General features: G+C 39.9%; 1 long non-coding RNA gene across 1 annotated transcript in view; it reads right to left on the reverse strand.

Annotated features, from left to right (window-relative positions):
• Window positions 1–430: 430 nt before the first annotated feature.
• The window catches only part of LOC122460719, a 130,205-nt gene continuing 107,526 nt past the window's right edge, over window positions 431–23,109 (reverse strand). Inside the window, exon 3 of the long non-coding RNA XR_006282176.1 lies at window positions 431–488. This is a non-coding gene — a long non-coding RNA (uncharacterized LOC122460719). The remainder of the gene's footprint in view (window positions 489–23,109) is intronic.

Raw genomic sequence — 23,109 nt, forward strand, 5'->3', positions numbered from 1 at the left:
GAGTGCAATGGCCACAGCCACTTCTAAAGTTCATGGGCTAGATTAGCAACTTCAGCCACACTGTGCAGGTATATTTCAGTCATGTTCCACATTGAGGTCAGTCCATTCCACCCCATGCCAGCGATAGCATAACTCTCTTTATGTAGGACCAGGATATACCACTGTAAGCACAGTGACCTGATGGAAAATTGGAAAATAACAAGGTAATCATAATCAGAACTGTACAGCTCATTTCTCTTCCCTCATTCTTTATCATAAAGGAAGTGTCCATGAAAACTGAGTATGTGTGTATAGCTTACTGCTCTTGCTCCATCATACTCATTTCCAAGGAACTACTTGTCAGACCAAGAACAGAGATTATACTATCAGGTGAGGAATAAGCAATCAGAGGGGAAGAATTCTAATGAAAAAGAAGCTATGTTTTAGGCTTACCATGCTAGATGTCTCTGGGGTTTGCAGTTCAAATTTAGCATAGGTCATTAGTAGGGCTGTCAAACAATTAAAATAATAATAATTAATCATGAGACTAAAAAACAATTAATAACAGTTTTAATCACAGTTAATAAATATTTATTATAAATATTTTTGGATGTTTTCCTACATTTTCAATTACATTGATTTCAATTACAGCACAGAATACAAAGTGTACAGTGCTCACTTTATATTATTTTTATTACAAATATTTGCACTGTGAAAAAGAAAAAAGTGCAATATAAAGTCAAAGCATGAAGAGGTTCAGCTTATCTGGCATGTAAATACCCTTGCAATGCTGACTACAACTGTGTCATGCAAACACCTGTTCTCAGTTTCAGGTGACATTGCAAATAAAAAGTGGGCAGCATTATCTCCCATAAATGTAAACAAACTTGTTGGTCTTAGCTATTGGCTGAACAAGAAGTAGGACTGAGTGGACTGGTAGACTCTGAAGTTTTACATTGTTTTGTTTTTAAGTGCAGTTATGTAAAAAAAAAATCTACATTTGTAAGTTACACTTTCATGGTAAAGAGATTGCACTACAGTTCTTGTATGAGATGAATTGAAAAATATTATTTATTTTGTTTATTTTTTACAGTGAAAATATTTGTAATAGAAAATATAAAGTGAACAGCACTGTACGCTTTCTATTCTGTATTGTAATTGAAATAGATATATTTGAAAATGTAGAAAAACACCCACAAATATTTATAATAAATGTAAATTTGTATTCTGTTATTGTTTAGCAGCGCAATTAATACTCCTGGAAGAATTCTGTGCCAAAAATTAAAAATTCTGCCAATTTTGTCAAAATAACATTATATAATCACAGAAATTTCAATTATTTTGGTAATTTATTTCAATATACCTGCCAGCAAGCATGTATGTAACAATACAGACACACACAAAAAATTCCCCAGGAGTAGAGAGTTCCTGTTTCTCTGCCCTCTCCTCCACAGAGCCCAGCCGTGGGGCCAGACATTTACACTCCTTCTCTCCCAGAGCCCAGCCATGCCCCTCAGCCCAGACATTCAAACCCGCTAGTCCCCAGAGGCCAGCTTCGGGGCCCTCTCCAGCCCAGACACTCACATCCCAACACCCAGAGGCCAGCAGCAAGCTTTCCCCACCCCCCAGCCCAGACACTCACACCCTCTACCCCTCAAAGCCTAGGGATCTAGAGGGAGAGAAAGCCTGATGCTGGGTTCTGGGCTTGCACAGAGTTTCCTGCATGCTGCTGCCTCATTCCTTCAGGGCATGCTGGAAAACTGCAGCTACTAGGAACCCTCCAGTTCCCTCCCTATGCCCCCGGCCTTGTCTTCTATTTGCAAGCTAGGCTCTGCTAGGTTCAGTGGCCACTAGCGGCAGCCAACATCTCCGCAGCCCATTTCGGGGTGGGGGTGCTGGAGAGGAAATTCTGCATGTACATTAATTTCTGCAAAATTCAGCATTGTGCAGTGGTGCAGAATTCCCGCAGGAGTAGATTAAAACTGCAATCAATTGAGACTTTTTTTTAATTTAGTTAATTTGTTTTACGTTGATCATTTGAGTTAACTGTGATTAATTGACAGCCCTACTCATTAGGAATCATATGATGCCTACTCAGGGGCCTGGGTAAGATCTGTGTGGTGGTCTCAATACCATCATGTCAAGAGGTCTGTATCCATCATACACATACAAAACTGCCACCACAACAATTAGCAGAGTGTAGTTTCAGCAAAGAGATTAAGGATTAAATAGAGATGCAGCCCAAAATACTGGTGTCATCGCTAGAACTGGTTTCTGTAGAACATTTACAGAGAATAGTGGAAGGTAGCATGGGGAAATTTGCACAATTTACAACATATGGGCTAAATCCCAGTCTCAACTAATGTAAATCTAGAGTAGTTTCCTAGATTTCAATGGAGTTGCACCAGTGTAACTGAGTTCAGAATATGGTTCTATGTATTTTGTGGATAGACAAAGTATCAATTTATCACTTGTTATGATCATTATTGCTAAGGGTGGGTATAAGAAAACATTTTAATGTGAAATTAAAGAAAAGAAACACAGAAAATGCAATGATTAAAAATAGCCCTCTCCCCCAAATAAGATTTTTTTCTAGATTTTTTTTTAGTTTTCTGTGAGATATCAGATGATCTTCAAGGACTACAGGAAATGAAGAGTGAAATGCATGATTTTTACAATCCGTATGCTCATATGAACAGCCAAAGCACTTTGGCTAGAATTTTTTCAGCTCCACATGAAGGCAGTAAATGAATTACAGTACACAGTGTATTGAATAACAGTGAACACTTCAAAGACTCCTAATAACTAGGGCATGAATGTAAAATGTATTGCTCTGCACATCTAAGAGTTTTACCCTTTCTCATTGTGTTCTTTGAAAAGGTGGCTTTATTCAGATTTTTGTGGTTGTTCTTGTTCTACAAAAGCACTTTTAGGATTTTATTGAGGTTTACATACACCACTGTTCAAGACAAAAGGCTTTCATGTCAATTATTAATAACAAAATCTTTCAACTGTATATTTAAAAAAATAAAAACATGATTCTTCCCCCCCTTTTTGATGTTTAATTTAGAATGAAAATCAAACTCATTTTAAAAAAGTTTTCCTCTCTATCACAAGGGAAACCATGATGTTTTAAAAAATTCTTTCTATGAAAATAATGCCAGCTAAAAATAAAATGTTAAAAAGTTACTTCCAAACAATGCCTAATTCTGAAGTGGGTGGAGCACGCTTACCTCCCATTGATTTCACCAGGAACTGAGGATATTCACTACCTTGTGGGAATTGGGACACAAATTGCTGATTTTATGGTATCAGTTGGGGTAACATCCACTGGCTTGTAAGTCACTTGATTACAGACCTAAGGGTGGCTATTCTTCAACAAAAAAACTTCAAAAACAGACTCCAAGGAGAGACTGCTGAATTGGAATTAATTTGCAAACTGGATACAATTAACTTAGGCTTGAATAGAGACTGGGAGTGGATGGGTCATTACACAAAGTAAAACTATTTCCCCATGTTTCCCCCCCCCCCCCCCCCGTTCCTCAGACATTCTTGTCAACTGGTGGAAATGGCCACCTTGATTATCGCTACAAAACGTTTTCTTCCTCCCCCCGCTGGTAATAGCTCATCTTAAGTGATCACTCTCCTTACAGTGTGTATGATAACACCCATTGTTTCATGTTCTCTGTGTATATAAATCTCCCCACTGTATTTTCCACTGAATGCATCCAATGAAGTGAGCTGTAGCTCATGAAAGCTTATGCTCAGATAAATTTGTTAGTCTCTAAGATGCCACAAGTACTCCTTTTCTTTTGGCTTGTAAGTGACTCATTGGGGATTTAGCATTTCAGACTTCAGTTACTATTTTTTGAAATAGAAACTATTTGAACAGACATCTCATGAGAGATTCTTACTGGACCTTATAACATCCAAATCAGCTCACCCAAACCTCAGACCATATTGTAGCATATAGTGTGTAGAGATGGAAGGCACAACTTCTGTCCCCACGAGGGCTTCAGTCTTGCAATGGAAGCTACAGATGCAGACCTCTGCACCTGCGTGAAGTCACACTGAAGTCAGTGGGTCTCTGTAATGAACCACTCTCATGCTCTCTTATTTGAGACAGCTGCACTCAGGGTTCCTAGATTTCATTAAAAGAAGGTGTGTCACCCTTCTAGTCAAATTTAGGTTTCAGTTAAGGATTGATCTTTCTAGCCCATACTTTATTTCACTTTCAGATCCAATTGCCAGGTGCCTCTCCCAGATGTTTCCAGTTCCTTGTCCATAACGCAAGTACTAAGCACAGCTGCACAAACTCAAAGATCCTCACTTGCTAACATGCATCTTTTATCAATCTGTTTCCTTTTGTTAATTGTAGCCAAGTATACTGATACTGTGATAAACATTTCACCAGTTTAGTTTTCTTTTGCTGCTCAATGTTTTCTAGACTGCAAAAATCAATCTCTTAAGATGAAGCAAAAAAAAGAAAACATGAAAATGGTAAGAGTAACATGACATCAACCAAGTGATCAACTGAAATCAGCTGAGTTCTGACTGTCGATACTTTGCTAGTGGCATGGTAAAGACTTGTTTACCAAAATGTTTTCAAACTCACTGCTGCTAAACACATCTTTCAGCGGAACCAGTATTAGCATCATTAGAAGCCTAAGTACAGGCAGATCTTCACCTACTGGTGCCTTTTTCAGGATCATTTTGATTAGTCTTGCTCCCAGCAGAGTTAGATAACAGGGTTCTGAAAATCAGAAGAGAATCTATACTAGGATTCAAATTCTCAACACTAGTTCTGCTGAACTGGCGATACTAATGCTGGGATTATTTTTTCCCAAAAATGTTGTCTAGTGTAAGCCTAAGAAGCAGGGAAAACCCAGCTGGATTTCCAGTTTCCAGACTGTATTTGCAGGGCTAACAGAAAAACAATCTCTTGAAATTTAAACTGAGAAAAATATGATGTGTGAATCATCAAGAAAGAATAAATAGGGAACCCCAAAAAGGTATTTTACAGACATCCCCCCCCCCCGTAATGTAACTGCACTTTATGGCAGGTTCCACAGTGCTTTGTTATTAGTCAATTTTGTACTTGGATTGTGTCCAACTAGTAAGGCTTAATAAGAGTTGGATCCCTTTCATGGTCTTCATAAAATATATGTGAGCCTTTAAAAAGTTTGAAAGTCATCCCACAGTATTCTTTAAAAATCCCTCACAACAAGCCTATATGGCACACTTGACAATACTATTATGGGGAGAGAAAAAAACCTTTAAAAGGCAACACCACATAGAGCTTAGGGAAGAAGACTGGGAATCACAAATGTGGGGTCTGTTCTCAGTTCTGCTACTAATTAACCATGTGACCTCAGGCAAATTACAGCCATTATGTGCCTTGATTTTTCCATCTGTAGACTGACAATAATACTTACCCACATTTGGAGAGGGCAATGAAGGCTTTGCATAAAAAGCTCTATGTAAGTGCAAATAATTATCATTTGTTTTGGACTATTAATTAGTGTAAAGGAAACCCTCCTCACACTACTGCCTATTGTAATAAAGAAAGGAATGTTACTAGTCTCCTGTAGCACCGGGGTAATTCCTCTGGCTCTAACATTGATCTCTCCTCTGTGAGTGCTAATTTTGGGATTTGAATAAAGAAGGAGATTAGATTCTATTTGAAATACATGTATTAGCTTATTATTTGATTTTACTCTTATTCTTGTATTATGGGTGAGAGAAATGAATAGCACCTGATTTCCATACTCTTTATTTCCTCTTACTCACAAACTAAGAGCTTGGTTCTTGCCTAGCTACTCTTGCAAATGTTTGAATGTTCTCAATATCCATTGGTTTCAACTACTTAATTCACATCCTGTCAAGTCAGTGGTTGCTTTTTTCTGTTTAAACCTCACTTTCTGGGAGATGACACATCATGAAGAGGGTTGGGTTTTCCCACAAAGCTGTTTTCTGGATAAAAATTGAATGAGAAATTTAAACTATTTGTAAAACATGTATGCTTTCTGTGGAAATTTTTGACTTTTGTTAAAAAATATCCCAACAACCTGCACACCGAAAATAAAAAAAAGTTTTGGTGTTTGGCTGAAAGCTTAAAAAAGTGTGTCCAGCCCTCAAAAATCTTCTCTTTGGAAAAGCCACTGCAGTGCCTCATGAGAGTTGCAATTTCAATGTCTTACACCTCCATTCTCCAGTATGAGCCAGGTTCCACAGCTGGACTACATCTCCCATGATGCACCAATTCTGGCATCAACCGTTCAAGAAGGATGTTGATAAAATAGAGTTGGTTCAGGGAAGAGCCATGAGAATGATTAAAAGAATAGGAAACATGACTTCTAGTAATAGTCTCAAGGACCACAATCTATTTAGCTTAAAAAACACAAAGTTAAGGTGTGACTTGATTACAGCCTATAAGTACCTACAAGGGGAACAAATATTTAATAATGGGCTTTTCAATCTAGTAGAAAAAGAAATTGTGTGTAATTTTTACCTGTGGGAGTAATTGGTCATTGGAACAACTTACCAAAGGTCACGGTGAATTCTCTATAACTGAAAATTTTTAAATCAAGATTGGGTGTTACTCTAAAAGCTCTGCTCTAGGAATTATTTTGAGGAGATTCTATGGTCTGTGTTATACAGGAGAGGGTCAGACTAAATAATCACAAGGGTCCTTTCTGACCTTGGAACCTCTGAAGAAAACCATGGTGGCTCAGTAATAGGGAAATGGTGCATCACGAAAGATGGAGAAGGGAGCACGAAATACCCAAACGAACTCCCAAGGGGCACCACTTTGGCATTTCCTATTCAAAATTCTTATTTTACAGATGACAATTTTGAGGTTTTGATTTTTTGCTGGAAAAAGGAATTCCAACTCTAATTATGATAGAGACCATATAAGCTAAAGCAATACATCATTCATGATCCTTTATCCTAAATTACTTTTTATGTATCTCACAACATCTTTATATCCATTTTATCGATGGGTAAACTGTAGCACGGTGAGTCATGGACAGGAATTATGAATTCTGATTCACATCTCTACCTATTAGATGATACTTAGTCATAATATTATCTAAGAAAACATCCTCTAGAAAAAACTATCATAAAAACCCAGACCTGTGGTCTTACTCAGACAAAATGCAGGGTTTTTAAACCTAAAGACCAGATATAACTGCTTTGTTTGGCGCTCAAATATTGGGGATCTCTCCTTTCCAGTGGTATGAAACTGCTGTTTTTAGCATTGGAAAGTTGAGAGATATTCAACTTTAAGCACATTATTATTACGAGTCCAGGACTAATTGTTATAGATTTTGCACCACGGGACAGTCTAAATACAGTAGGAGGAAGATTCCAAGATTAGGGGGAAACCCAGAGAAAATGGCAGCTATCCAGAGTTGTTCAGTGGTTTGGAATGTTAGAAATAATCCAAACATATGGATTAAGGGCAGAATGAAAAGTAGTAAAAGGTGCAGGTAATCCAATTTATCACATAAATCTGCAATTTATCACATGATATCACCAACATATATGTAATTATCATATCAGAATCACTACAGCCACCACTTTTCAGAGTAGCAGCCGTGTCAGTCTGTATTCGCAAAAAGAAAAGGAGTACTTGTGGCACCTTAGAGACTAACAAATTTATTAGAGCATAAGCTTTCGTGAGCTACAGCTCACTTCATCGGATGCATTTGGTGGAAAAAACAGAGGAGAGATTTATATACACACACAGAGAACATGAAACAATGGGTTTATCATACACACTGTAAGGAGAGTGATAAGATAAGATAACTTAAGATAAGCCATCACCAGCAGCGGGGGGGGGGGAGGGGGAGGAGGAGGAGGAAAACCTTTCATGGTGACAAGCAAGGTAGGCTAATTCCAGCAGTTAACAAGAATATCAGAGGAACAGTGGGGGGTGAGGTGGGGGGGGGAGAAATACCATGGGGAAATAGTTTTACTTTGTGTAATGACTCATCCATTCCCAGTCTCTATTCAAGCCTAAGTTAATTTTGTCCAGTTTGCAAATTAATTCCAATTCAGCAGTCTCTCGTTGGAGTCTGTTTTTGAAGCTTTTTTGTTGAAGGATAGCCACTCTTAGGTCTGTAATCAAGTGACCAGAGAGATTGAAGTGTTCTCCAACTGGTTTTTGAATGTTATAATTCTTGACGTCTGATTTGTGTCCATTTATTCTTTTACGTAGAGACTGTCCAGTTTGGCCAATGTACATGGCAGAGGGGCATTGCTGGCACATGATGGCATATATCACATTGGTAGATGTGCAGGTGAACGAGCCTCTGATAGCGTGGCTGATGTGATTAGGCCCTATGATGGTATCCCCTGAATAGATATGTGGACAGAGTTGGCAACGGGCTTTGTTGCAAGGATAGGTTCCTGGGTTAGTGGTTCTGTTGCGTGGTGTGTGGTTGCTGGTGAGTATTTGCTTCAGATTGGGGGTCTGTCTGTAAGCAAGGACTGGCCTGTCTCCCAAGATCTGTGAGAGTGATGGCTCGTCCTTCAGGATAGGTTGTAGATCCTTGATGATGCGTTGGAGCGGTTTTAGTTGGGGGCTGAAGGTGATGGCTAGTGGCGTTCTGTTATTTTCTTTGTTGGGCCTGTCCTGTAGTAGGTGACATCTGGGTACTCTTCTGCCTCTGTCAATCTGTTTCTTCACTTCCACAGGTGGGTATTGTAGTTGTAGGAATGCATGATAGAGATCTTGTAGGTGTTTGTCTCTGTCTGAGGGGTTGGAGCAAATGCGGTTATATCGTAGAGCTTGGCTGTAGACAATGGATCGAGTGGTATGATCTGGATGAAAGCTAGGAGGCATGTAGGTAGGAATAGCGGTCAGTAGGTTTCCGATATAGGGTGGTGTTTATGTGACCGTCGCTTATTAGCACCGTAGTGTCCAGGAAGTGGATCTCTTGTGTGGACTGGTCCAGGCTGAGGTTGATGGTGGGATGGAAATTGTTGAAATCATGGTGGAATTCCTCAAGAGCTTCTTTTCCATGGGTCCAGATGATGAAGATGTCATCAATTTAGCGCAAGTAGAGTAAGGGCATTAGGGGACGAGAGCTGAGGAAGCGTTGTTCTAAGTCAGCCATAAAAATGTTGGCATACTGTGGGGCCATGCGGGTACCCATCGCAGTGCCGCTGATTTGAAGGTATACATTGTCCCCAAATGTGAAATAGTTATGGGTGAGGACAAAGTCACAAAGTTCTGCCACCAGGTTAGCCGTGACAGTATCGGGGATACTGTTCCTGACGGCTTGTAGTCCATCTTTGTGTGGAATGTTGGTGTAGAGGGCTTCTACATCCATAGTGGCTAGGATGGTGTTTTTAGGAAGATCACCAATGGACTGTAGTTTCCTCAGGAAGTCAGTGGTGTCTCAAAGATAGCTGGGAGTGCTGGTAACGAAGGGCCTGAGGAGGGAGTCTACATAGCCAGACAATCCTGCTGTCAGGGTGCCAATGCCTGAGATGATGGGGCGTCCAGGATTTCCAGGTTTATGGATCTTGGGTAGCAGATAGAATACCCCAGGTCGGGCTTCTAGGGGTGTGTCTGTGAGGATTTGTTCTCGTGCTTTTTCAGGGAGTTTCTTGAGCAAATGCTGTAGTTTCTTTTGGTAACTCTCAGTGGGATCAGAGGGTAATGGCTTGTAGAAAGTGGTGTTGGAGAGCTGCCTAGTAGCCTCTTGTTCATACTCTGACCTATTCATGATGACGACAGCACCTCCTTTGTCAGCCTTTTTGATTATGATGTCAGAGTTGTTTCTGAGGCTGTGGATGGCACTGTGTTCTGCATGGCTGAGGTTATGGGGTAAGCGATGCTGCTTTTCCACAATTTCAGCTCGTGCACGTCGGCGGAAGCACTCTATGTAAAAATCCAGGCTGCTGTTTCGACCTTCAGGAGGAGTCCACCCAGAATCCTTCTTTTTTTAGTGTTGGCAGGAAGGTCTCTGTGGGTTAATATGTTGGTCAGAGGTGTTTTGTAAATATTCCTTGAGTCTGAGACGTCGAAAATAGGATTCTAGGTCACCACAGAACTGTATCATGTTCGTGGGGGTGGAGGGGCAAAAGGAGAGGCCCCGAGATAGGACAGATTCTTCTGCTGGGCTAAGAGTATAGTTGGATAGATTAACAATATTGCTGGGTGGGTTACGGGAACAGATTGACAGAGCCAGAAGAGTACCCAGAAGTCACCTACTATAGGACAGGCCCAACAAAGAAAACAACAGAACGCCACTAGCCATCACCTTCAGCCCCCAACTAAAACCTCTCCAACACATCATCAAGGATCTACAACCTATCCTGAAGGACGACCCATCACTCTCACAGATCGTGGGAGACACGCCAGTCCTTGCTTACAGACAGCCCCCCAATCTGAAGCAAATACTCACCAGCAACCACACACCACACAACAGAACCACTAACCCAGGAACCTATCCTTGCAACAAAGCCCGTTGCCAACTCTGTCCACATATCTATTCAGGGGATACCATCATAGGGCCTAATCACATCAGCCACACTATCAGAGGCTCGTTCACCTGCACATCTACAAATGTGATATATGCCATCATGTGCCAGCAACGCCCCTCTGCCATGTACATTGGCCAAACTGGACAGTCTCTACGTAAAAGAATGAATGGACACAAATCAGACGTCAAGAATTATAACATTCAAAAACCAGTTGGAGAACACTTCAATCTCTCTGGTCACTCGATTACAGACCTAAGAGTGGCTATCCTTCAACAAAAAAGCTTCAAAAACAGACTCCAACGAGAGACTGCTGAATTGGAATTAATTTGCAAACTGGATACAATTAACTTAGGCTTGAATAGAGACTGGGAATGGATGAGTCATTACACAAAGTAAAACTATTTCCCCATGGTATTTCTCCCCCCCACCCCACCCCCCACTGTTCCTCTGATATTCTTGTTAACTGCTGGAATTAGCCTACCTTGCTTGTCACCATGAAAGGTTTTCCTCCTTCCCCCCCCCCCCGCTGCTGGTGATGGCTTATCTTAAGTGATCACTCTCCTTACAGTGTGTATGATAAACCCAATGTTTCATGTTCTCTGTGTGTGTATATAAATCTCTCCTCTGTTTTTTCCACCAAATGCATCCGATGAAGTGAGCTGTAGCTCACGAAAGCTTATGCTCTAATAAATTTGTTAGTCTCTAAGGTGCCACAAGTACTCCTTTTCTTACAGCCACCACTGAAATGCAGTGACCTCCGGGGGAAACATTAACAGTTTAAGGTACACAGCAACACTACACAACCGTTCAGGATAAGGCGTGCCCCTAGCCAACCCCTGTTGAATTGCTGACACCACTTCCTATTGCATTTAGGTGCATACATTATTAGCTAAAGAGGCCTTGTGTCAGAAGAAAGAAAGAAAGACAGAAAGAAAAGAGCTTCTGTATTAAAGTACTTATCACTACTTCCAGAATATTGCCAGAATTTGTCCTTACCGTGACCCTTTCTCTTCTAAAATTCTTATCTGCATCTTAATCACTTCATGTTTTGACTATTGCCTCTTTTATGCTCTTCCTCATTTCCTATACTTTAAGCTTCAGGAATTCAAGATGCTGCAGGCATATTACACTCTCATTTTCTCCATTCTCCCTCACCTTCACTGATGTCCTGTTCTTAAATAAATTCAGTACAAAAATTACCCTCCCATTCAAAGCTTTCCATGGCCTCCTCAAGCCTCTCTTTATGGCCCTGTCTTAGGGACCACTAACTGCAGGTGGCACTTCCTCCTGACCATCTTGGGGATTAGTTTTGGCTAGCTGTTGCATCCTCCTCCAGCAGTAACCTTCCTGTCATCCTATCTCCATGAGGCCCCTTTAGCTCCAGGAACCACAGCCTCCACTCCACGACTCGACTCTCTGACCAGTCTCTATATAGTGTCCCCTTCTGGGACTGTCCCCAAAGTTCTTCTGCACCAACAGTCTCAGGCAGTCTTCTCCAGTACTGAACTGATGGTGATACTTCCCCAGTGGCCAGTAGGGGAACTCGGGTCTGCCCACTACTCTGGATTCCAGTCCAGGGACCCTCAACTCAGCACTTCTGGATTTTCCTTTCCCAGCCCTCACTGCTCCTTTCCTGACTGCTTCCTACAAGTCCTGGTTCTTCTTTCTCTGTGTGTACAGCTCCAAACCCTCTTTCCTGGGAGTGACTGCTCTGTTGCCAGATTTCTGTCTTATATGGACACCGCCTGTTCGTCTTCAACTAGGTGCCATCAGCAGTTAGGTCCCAGCCCTCCCTGGCTTCTCCTCCAGGTGCAGCCTGGGCAGTTAATAGACCTACATGGCCACCTTATCCCTTCCAGTTCTGTGTGGGGTGGACACCCTGCACAGGCCCCTATGAGTTTTTTCCACTCACTAACCCAACTCTTCCAGCCTTGGCCTCTTTCCTCTCCCCTAAAAATCTCAACTTTTGATGGTCTTTCACTTCTGCTTCCCACCTACCTGAATATCCCCTTCCAAGACATTTAAGGTAACACATTTCAAAAGTGCCTAAGTGCTGCAAAAGAGTACTGTGATCAATTGTTCTCCATGTCTACTGAAGGTAGGACAAGAACTACTGGTTTTATAATCTGCAGCAAAGGAGATTTATGTTAGGTATTGGGAAATGCTTTCTAACTATGAGGGTAGTTAAAATCTGGAATCGGTTTCCAAGGGAGGTTGTGGATCCCCATCACTGAAAGTTTTTTGTTTTATTAAAAAAACAGGTTGGAAAAACACTTGTCAGGGATGGTCTAGAATTATGTGGCTCTGACTCAGCACAGAGGGCTGGACTTGATGACTTTTTGAGGTCCCCTCCAGTCCAACGTTTCTATGATTCTATGATAAGTCCCAAGTGGCTAAGGCACTTCTGAACATTTGACCCTGACTCTTTTCCATTCTCAGCATGTGCCTTCTGCTCAGACATAACAAAGGACACACAACAAGAAGTAAGAGTAATTACAAACTGAAACAGAGAGTGATGCAGCACTTGCCACTTGCAAAATAGGCACATTAGTGCTAGAGCTTCTTATGCTTTGTGGTAAAGCAGATTCATCTACTGTGTCGATAACTGCCACCTACAATATTCCTCATAAATTCAAGCCATAAGACTCTCTTATCCTGCTCCATGTCCTAAAAAAACAAAGCATAGCTTTTTAAATGTTACCCACTTTCCCGATACTCTCACTAAAACCCATCATAGAATATTCTGTCACCTTAAAGCATCTAAGTTTTTCACAAAGAGCCTTTCTTTCCTGGGAACACACTCTGCATTCCCCTATCAGGTGATCAACTGTTTCTTTAACTTCATATGTGTTATAAACCCCATTTTTGCATCTCATCAGAAAATAGAAATTATTATTCAAACCACAGTGACTAGTTAACAGTCTAAATTTGAACACTTCACTAATCCTTTCATAACTTTGGAGTAGTGTGTTAGCCTCTATTTTGGGGCATATGTCGTAACATTTTCTTCCGCTCTTCTCTTGGTCCACAATTCTTGCCATTCCTTTTTCAATCCCTTTTTAACTAAACTTTTTAATTCCATCTTACTCAAAGGAATTGTAATTGTCTATAGCAGTGTCTATTGCACTTTTTTCATCAGGGAGTGTTAGGATATGTGGTGTCTTCCTTAAAATTACAACTCCTGTGGTCAAGGGATTATATGATAATCTCAATTTTCATTAAAAAAGTAAGTTTCTAGCCCTCAAGGTTGAGGAAAAAGACTTGAAAACATGACCCAACTTCATGTTAAAGGCTCAAAGACCACAGAAGGCAAAGAAAAAAACCTCAACATTATTATTTATTAAAAATCTCATGATTTCTAGCTTGGTCAGGCACTGAGCAAATGTGTGTAGCTGCAGCTACTTAAACAAGGTGTGCAAGCATATTTCCACCACCATGTCCCTGTCTCTTCTCCTCCCTGTGTGCTGCTTCCACATGGCAGGCTTCTGCATCATGCAGAGTACACTACAACTCTGGGTACTATAGTATCAATCCCTTTACTTCTGCAGTGGGACTGCACTGTATCCACTTCTGAGTGCAGAAACTCTCCTTGTGGTGGAAGGGGTAAGTATTTCTGTCCAGTGACTAAATGAAATTAACTTCTGCTTCCGCTTGGAATGTTTCATAAAAGTTAAGTTTGCCAAGAAGTTATCAAAAGGATACCATGTGACCTGAAACACAAGTAGTGAATAATTGGCTGAACAGTTGCTATGAATGCTTGGCGAGCAATAATTAACAGTTTGTTAAATGATGGCTAGTAATGAACAAATTTTAAAAAAATGTAAAATGGTATGCTAATAATCTCCTAGGAGAAAGAGGGGCTAATTTCTCTGGACATATCATTATTGCAAAATGGTCAGCTGGCCCAAGGAGGCACCCATTTGTGCCAAATTAGCTTTTTGTATGGTTGATCTAAGGAGTGTGTGAGCTCCTATACCAGTGTGTAACACTGGTTTACCTTTAGCTAGGAAAATGTTATTGTTTTTTAATCAAATCACTTGCAAATTGAAACAAAGATTAAATTATGAGTGGGGAAAGAAGTTCCTAAACACAAACAAAATTTGAGAGCTCTAAAAGTTGTTTGCAATGTTCACAAGACCTCAGATCCCATTATGTTCTCCCATTCCTATTAAACTATATATGACTTCAGCTGATTCATTCTATTGTGAGTTCACAATTCATTCCTTTATATACAAATATATACTAAAGATAGGCTCACAATGTGAAGTTTGGATCTTTATGGAAATTCTTCATGAGTATGGTGAGCATTCAGATTCAGGGGCATAGTTCCAGACCTAGTTTTGCGACAGGGCCAAGATGCAAAATTCAAATCCAAAATTTCCCAAAGCTTGGCGACAGTTAAATTATTGGTTTAATATTTTTAAATTTGGCTTCATTTCTAATTTTGATATACACCTTCAGACACACACACATAAAATCTATCCAACATTTCAAATATCATGTGGCTTTTGAGAGTTATTCAGCCCAAATTAAATAAAAGGGACAATGTACCAAACAGATTTTTGCCTGCTGCTTTCAAGCCAGATATAAAATATAACCAATACAGGGATAGCATGATTCTAATTTTGCAGAACTACAAGGCTAAAAATCAAATTAAAATCCCTGTTTAAAGAGAATCGGCTTTTAGTTAAGATAGCATAGATGATGAAGTACAAGGTAAGGAGCGTGCATGACAGTGTCATCTGGCTTGATTTTACTTTCTTTTTTCAAAATAGATACTGTGAAACACTTGGCTTGAGCTTTCAGCAAGTTAGGTTCACAAATATTATTGAAGTGTAATAGCTTCCCCTGCCAGGGTTCAATTACAAATTACATTTACACACACACACACACACACACACACACAGAGTAAATCACATTGTGAAATATCTATGCTAGATTCTTTTGTTGCTTGCTTAGTCTTCTGCCACTATTGCACAGAGAAAGACATAAGTGTCTGATATATAATGTGAGTTAAAGACATTTTAGAAAAATTAGATAAAAGAATATTATTAGTATCCAGTAAACTACTTAAATGCAACTGTCTGATAAATACAAAACTGGGATAAATACAAAACTGTGTTCAAATGCAGAAGGATAAATAAACTAAATAAAACAGGAATTTGTGTTTACTTGTGATTTGTTTTCTCTTCCATAAATCTAGTCCTTTCCCATTTTTTTCCTTCATTGAAGTTTCTTGAATGATAATTTTATTCTCTAGATCATCTTTGTTGTTTTTTCATTTAGATCCAAATTCTGCCCGTGATCAGGGCAGCATCCAAAGTTGGCTCCAAAATTGGCCCAATCCTGAAAAGTGCTCAACAACCACAAATCCATATATATGTGATGTGAGATGCAGGTGCTCAGCGTCACTTATGATCACACATGTAATCTTTTGAGGCAATGGCACTGATGAATCTTATCAATAAGTTATCCTACTACTTAGCATTTATACAGAAGTTTTCATCTCCGGAGCACTGTGCATGCTTTGGTTAATTCGCACAATAATCCTGAGAGAGAGTTAAGTATTAATATTTCAATTTCTGAAGCACAGAGAGGCTATTTACATGGAATTTATGAGAGAGCATATCTTGGTGTAATTTATATCATATCTCAGATGGACCAGGAAGCACGGGGCCTGGATCCACAAAGGGAGTTTGGCATTGAAAATGCTGAGCATTGCAGCACCTATCCTTTCAACTCCTTGAAAATAACTAGAATCCACAAAGCACGGGGAAGGTGCTTAACAATGCCTGGAGAGAGAAGCACCTGAGAGTGGGATTCACAAAAGCCACCATGCTAGACAGAGAACTGTTTAAGCTAGGGCACTCATCTGGGTGGTGGGGTCCCTTCTCCTCAAGCAGAGGAGGGAATTAATCAGGATCTTCTGCATCCCAGATGAGTTCCTTAACCATTGGATTAAAGGTGGAGTTAGGCATGCTAAGAGCACACCCAATGGATCCCACTGGTGAGACAGGCATTTCCCTGCCTATCTTCCCCTGGTCTGAGGATTGTGCTGGTGCTTTGGCATGAGGATAGGTGCCTGCATGCATGTTGCTTCAGTGTACATGCCAGAGACGGAAACATAGGCACCTAAGGAACTATTACAATGAAAATGTAAGGCCCGAGTTTAGGATTATGTGGCAGCTGGACAGGGGTTTTGTGGAACACATTAGTACCTAAATCCCTTCGTGGAGTTGGGCCTTGCAGCCTAATGCAATGTCCACTGAAGTCAGTGGGCATCTTTGGATCAGGCCCTCGATGAAGGTAAGTGCCACTGTCCTCCAGTGACATATCTTCTCTGTTGTAATTGATAAGTGAATTTAGTCCTGATGAAATACCCGACGCTCTCCTAACATCAGTGGGTGCAGGATCTAGCCATCAAAGGACTTTCCAGCCCTAACTCAGATTACCATTGTAGATAATGAATGAATACTTTTACCCACATGCCTCCCAGCAGTTTAGCCAACCCTACTCATTCAAAATCATGTCAGGCTCAAAAAAGTCATGAGATTGGCTTATAAATCAGGAGACTCCAAGCATCTAATGAAATCTGGCCATGGGGTTTTGGGGATGGGTTTTTTTTCTTTGGTCTTTTGACCATTTAGGTCACACATTGGTCACATTTTCAAGCTTTCCTGCACAATCATAACAAATGCCAAGATTCAGAAAGTTCAGCAACTCCTTTTCTGGATAAATTTGGAGTTAAGAAGATGGAAATACCTGGGATGTGTGTTGAGAATGAAGTCAGAGCATCTGCTATGACAGGCATGTTATCGGGCAGCTAGAAGAACATGGAAAAGGGGCTGACCAAAAGAATTCCTCTCTTGAACAGTACTTCTAGAGAGGAATAACTTATGAGACTTAACAGAGAGGACATACAAAGAGCCGCCTAGGATAGACAGGGATGGCCAAGCCTCATTTATGCCCTAAGAAACGTATGACAGCACAGAAAGGGATTCAGATTCAGTAAGGGCTAGAAACTTACAATTATTATTATTAAAGCTGAGATTCTCTTGTCATTACTTGGCTTCAGAAGCTTAAGCTTAAGAAAATCATGACCTAGAGTGAAAGTGATTTTTAGTCCCATCTACTCTCATCACACCTTGAAATACACTCATACCACAAACACAAAGCACCATGTTTGGTAAAGATGTAGCAACAGGATCCTCCCTTGCAGCATTCAGCCCATCACTAATCATTTGAGATGAAGCACTGAGAAGACAAATGAAATACTATGACATATCCTGTGATAAATTTTGCCCATTATTCTCTCACCCATTTCAATGGGAAAAATTAAAACAGATTTTTCCTGCTTAAGTCTTAAGAATTAAAAGATTAAATCCTGCCTTTAAGGGTGCTGCTAAGGCCAAACTCATACCCCTGCTATGTGCTGATGATGCCCACAGTAGTCCGAATGTCAATTCTGCACAGTACTGAAGTAAATTGTAGTTGAGGGTGCTGAGCACCTTACAGGACGGGGACCTTTATGAATAAAGTACGGTTTTGAGGTCTGCTTCCATTGAAAGCAAAAGGCAAAATGCCTGCTCTTTACGTTGAGGTAAATAGGACCAGGCTTTGGCCAATAAGCCAAGAATTTGAAAAGTGACTAACAATTTTGGTTGTCAAACTTGAAGCACTTTAAAGGAGCATGATTTCCAGGAAATGTTGAACTTCCATCTTCTTAAAATCACTGGGCATCCAACATTGAAGGCACTCCAAATCACTACCTTTGTTTCTAGTGGCAGAATTCTATCTAGTGTTCCAATTCTGTAGTGAGGAAATGAAATTAGCAGATGAAGCAGCAATCAGAAAGGTGTCTCCTCTGTCAAGGAGTGTTTTCTTTGGTTGGGTTTAGAGAGAAAAGAAAATGGTGGGGTTTGACAAATGAGATAGGACAGGAGGACAGCATCTACAAAGATGCATTAAAAACACACTTGTGTTTTGACAAGAGATGGTACAAAGCACTTGGCACAATAGCTCATTTCTTTTAACAGACTGATTTGATCAGAGAAGATTCCAGTCTGTCAGATGAAAAAAATATGGTCCATGTGCCTTAAAATACCCGCTGATAACATATTCTACATCTGAATGGGAATGATCAACAAACAGTACATCTACACTGGAGCTGGAGGTGTAATTTCCATCTCAAGTAGACATACCCATTGTAGCTCTGATTGAGCTCGTGTGCTCAAATTAGAAGTGTTGCTGCAACAACTGGAAAAATACACCTTTAGCTTCAGTGTAAACATACCCACAGAGATAGGCTCATGCTGTAAAGTTCTTGGCCAAAACACAACTTTTCTAAAGTTTGGTGGGGTTTTCAGTTTGTTTGTTTTTTAAGCTGAGGTTTGGCTTGAATCCATCTCTACAACTCAACTAGAGAAGATCTGAAGGGGAGATTAAAATTACAAGTTAAAAATGCAATAGCCTATATGAACTCCCTAGAAGTACCATACATTTTCTGAAAAATCAAATTAAAGTGTTCACATGCTATAATTACAGCTATAAAGTTTACAGAGAGCATTTGTTAGTTCAGCCAGTATTTTCTTCTTGTATGTAAAAATATCATTGAAATTTAGCAGAAATACTTCTAAAGTAACTTTCATTATTTATTAATATAATCTGATGTCAGTATATAATTAGAACTGCTGACAGATTGGCTAATGTATTACACTTCCCTATAATTAGTTCATCACTGCAAATGATTTTAGAATGCACCTCCCATCCTTAGGTGGGAGGGGCACTGAACATATTAAAAACATGATGAAGTACAATTAGAACATTGTAATAAAAACACACTCTTAAAATACAGAAGCAATGAGATGATTTCTAAGGGGCTAGGGGAGGCTAAAAGGAAAAGGAGCATGATTGTGTGGTTAAGGAATTAGACTTAGACTCAGGTGAGTTAGGTTCAATTACCCATCCAAACTTCCTGTGTAATCAAGGGCAAGTCATTTAATTTTTTGCTTCAGTTCCCTACTTGTAAAATGATGATTCTTTTTCTATTTAGACTAAGCTGCGGGGCAGGGACCGTCTTACCATATGTTTATATGGCACCTTGTATAATGGGGCCTGATGATGGCAAGGGCCTCCTTGCACTCCTGTAATACAAATAATGAAGGCAATAAATACAGACCAGCAGGTAGTCATATTCAACACTAGAGAAGGGGAAGTTTTAAGGTGTATTCTAAAACTGGAAAGAGACAAATCGACTGAGAGAAAGGGGAAGATGAACTAATGAAATAATACCATTTTAAGCTCAGCTAAGCACAGGACTTTTATGTGTTGGTATATTACAGAAGAACAATAAAAGAATAAATAATCTCTTACACTCAAATAACACTTTTTATCCACACTCAAATTGATCAATATCATCAGCATCTCATTTTTACAATGCGGAAACTGAGGCACAGTGCTGTTCAGTGACTGCACTGCAAAGATAGCCCAGTGAGTGAATGGCAGAGTCAGGAATAGAACCCAAATCATTATCCAGTCTTGCAGTTATCATTCACTCATAACTCTCCATGGATCTCAATGGGGAAAGCAATAATGAAGGAGTGCAGAATTGATCACGTGATAGAGACAACTTGTTTTCATCTCTTACATGTTATATATGATGTCTTGCCATGAATATTTTAAATAGGGCAAGGAGAAATGAATAGAGAATGTATGATCCTTGCTGATGTCATTAACTATGGCCAATTCCTGGTGCATGAGGTGTTGATTGAAGTTTTTCAAGAACGTTAAGACGGTAATGCAGGGCAGCAAAACTTTCCTCTTTCCAGATGGAGCATTGTTAATATTCTGGATTTGTGGCATTGCACTATTTTGAAACAAATAAAATGAAGCACTAAAAAGGAAGTTTGTTTTCCATATAGCTGTTTATTTCTCTGTGCTCCAGCCTTACTGTGAAATATATGGCTCCTCAATATGGGACAGCCACACAAACACCAGGTGTACTTAACATAATGCACCTAGCCCAACACAAGCCAACCTCTTTTTTGATTACATTGAACATGTGGCACCATGACTTAAGGGATATTTTACTGCATTTGGGTATGGGAAACATTTGACAGCCAGAAAGAGAATATGGGGAAGAGATACATTAAGGATTTAATACAAGTTCAAAAGGAAAAGCAGTAGGTGGGAAAGCTAAGACGACAAGCCATGCGGCTGTTTATTCAACATTTTTTAGATTGGTGTTAAAATTTTCATCTGAATTTAGTGCTCATAAAATATGTCATCCTGACAGTCCAGGAAAGCAAAGCCTATGTTTATAAAAAAGAAAAGGTGCAACACGCCCAGCGTCATTGCAAGCTTCCCACCCACCCCCAATGCATTTTAATAGATATGAACTTCAGAGCAGTTGTGCCAGACAGGACTAGCCAGAGCATAGCAACATTTTAGATACACCCCTTAGATTTAGGGCTGCTACAAGGGGAGAGGGGTGCCATCAACCCAGCTATATTTGCTCTATGCAGTCCAAACAAAGTCCTAGGCTACAGTTATTTTACGGTAGGGAGAGCTGTTGAATTTATGCCTCTGGAGTGGTGTAGAAGGACCAATTGGGCAACTTTTAAATTGGGTCCCAAATCCTCAATGACATGGTTGTCCTGCCTGGAGCTAGGTATAGTTTGTTGGCATTGCTTTTTCTTTTATGTACTTCCTCCTCCTTTCATTAAGATATAAAGCACCAAAGGTTTTTATCTCATGAGTAACCACCTGAAAGATTTTTTTTTTTTTTTTTTAAAAACTGAGTAAAAACCTAGTAAATTTAGCAAGATGGAAGAAAAAAACATGTTTTGGTTACTGAATTCCTCCTTAGTTTAAGATAAAGAATTAAGTGCAACTGGATAGCACAGGTTATTAGTAATGGGTTACAAACCCACAGTTCCAGTCCAGCAGAGACTGCTAATACTGATTGTTTAATTACTCTTTGGTGTCCTCATGTGAAAGAATTTAACATTCCTCTGTCCAGGTTCTTAGGCATCACAGAAGTTATCAAGCAACATTAATTGTCATGCCTTGTCTGCATACTCAGATGGCCAGAAACTGAATGATCCGTGGAAACAGCCCTACAGGTAAGAGCTGTGAAACATGGGCAGTGTAGATTGAGTGAAGCTTGCTTTCCTACTACCCATGATGCACTTATTCTGAGGATATATAGAGAACATGCTTCAACGTGATTATTCTGGTACTTTTTTAACAGCACTATGTTCACTTAAAATAAACAAACATTTAGGAGCAAAGTCACCAGTATAAAATAATATCTTTTAAAGACTTCTACAATCTGTTGAATGGCCTCAAATGTAGCCAACATGGAGAAATAGAAACAGATGGTTGCCAGCAAAAATATAATGAAAAAAATTGATTTCTTCCTGCAGAGATTGTCGTGATTGAGGCCCAATGTCAATGCAACCCTGCAGAATTGACTATGCAGGAGATTCCGGGGATGCATGAAGAGTAACTAAAAGAGAATGACACAGAAGCATGCCCACTTTAAATTAAGGATAAGGAGGGAGAAGTCTACCTCATTCTATGTAGCTATGCTGTATATAGGCCCCGATCAAGCAAAGCAATTAAGCGTGCTTTTAAATTTAAATACATGAATAATCCCATTCAATTCACTGGGACTACACGTGCTAAAAGTTGAGTACATGCTTAATTGCATTCTTGGATAGGTACCATAATTATATTGTGTGTGGAAGAGGAGATGATAATTTTAGATGGTTTTCTCAGGAAAACCTTTAGCCAACATACGTTTAACACACATTGGAGTCATACTGGAATGTAATTTTTCTCCTCACAAAACCATAACCAGTACAAACTCATTTAATTTTTGGCAGGACAGAAAGTGCTGAAATGCTGAATGTCTTACTATGATACTGTACTAGTATATTTTTTACTCTTGTGGTATACTCTGGGAAATCCATTGTGTAATGCCACCACAGATTAAGCAACACACACATTAGGTATTGAACTCTATTTATTTTACTGGAGGAGATAAGGAATGTAGAAATCCAATAAACAAAAAAGAGTTTTAAAAATCAGAATCAACCAAAAGAAGCTCAGGTAACTCCCTACCTAAGGAAACACACGCTTGCATGACGGAAGTATAAAAATAAAAGTCAATTCCAAAAAGATGTGGCAGCTATTTTAGTGTCAGGTGCATGTAATCTAAAATGGACACTCTCAATTGTTTGATTATTCTGACCTATCTGCTGAAGCAGGCAGAAACATGTCTAAATTCAGCTCATGGAGTGGGTGAAGGTGAGACAAGGAGACAGGCTTGGTGAATCCATGGCAATGCAGACGGGCTGGCCATTCTCTTCCTCCCCCTCACCCCCTCTAAAAGGCACTACAAACATAACCAAAATATTTATTACTCCAATAGTTATCCTGTGTCAGCTACAAGAGTACTTGGTGAATGTGAGTGCAGATGGGACCACACAGAGTGGAGACTGGGGGCCAGATCCTCAACTGGTGTAAATCAGCACTGTACCATTAGCTTCAATTCAGCTACAGCGGGCTCTAAGACTGAAGTAGCAACCATGAAGGGGCTCTGCTGAGGTTGGCTGGATTCTCAAG

This window comes from Dermochelys coriacea, chromosome 1, assembly GCF_009764565.3.
Source record: "Dermochelys coriacea isolate rDerCor1 chromosome 1, rDerCor1.pri.v4, whole genome shotgun sequence".
Classification (NCBI taxonomy): Eukaryota; Metazoa; Chordata; order Testudines; family Dermochelyidae; genus Dermochelys; species Dermochelys coriacea.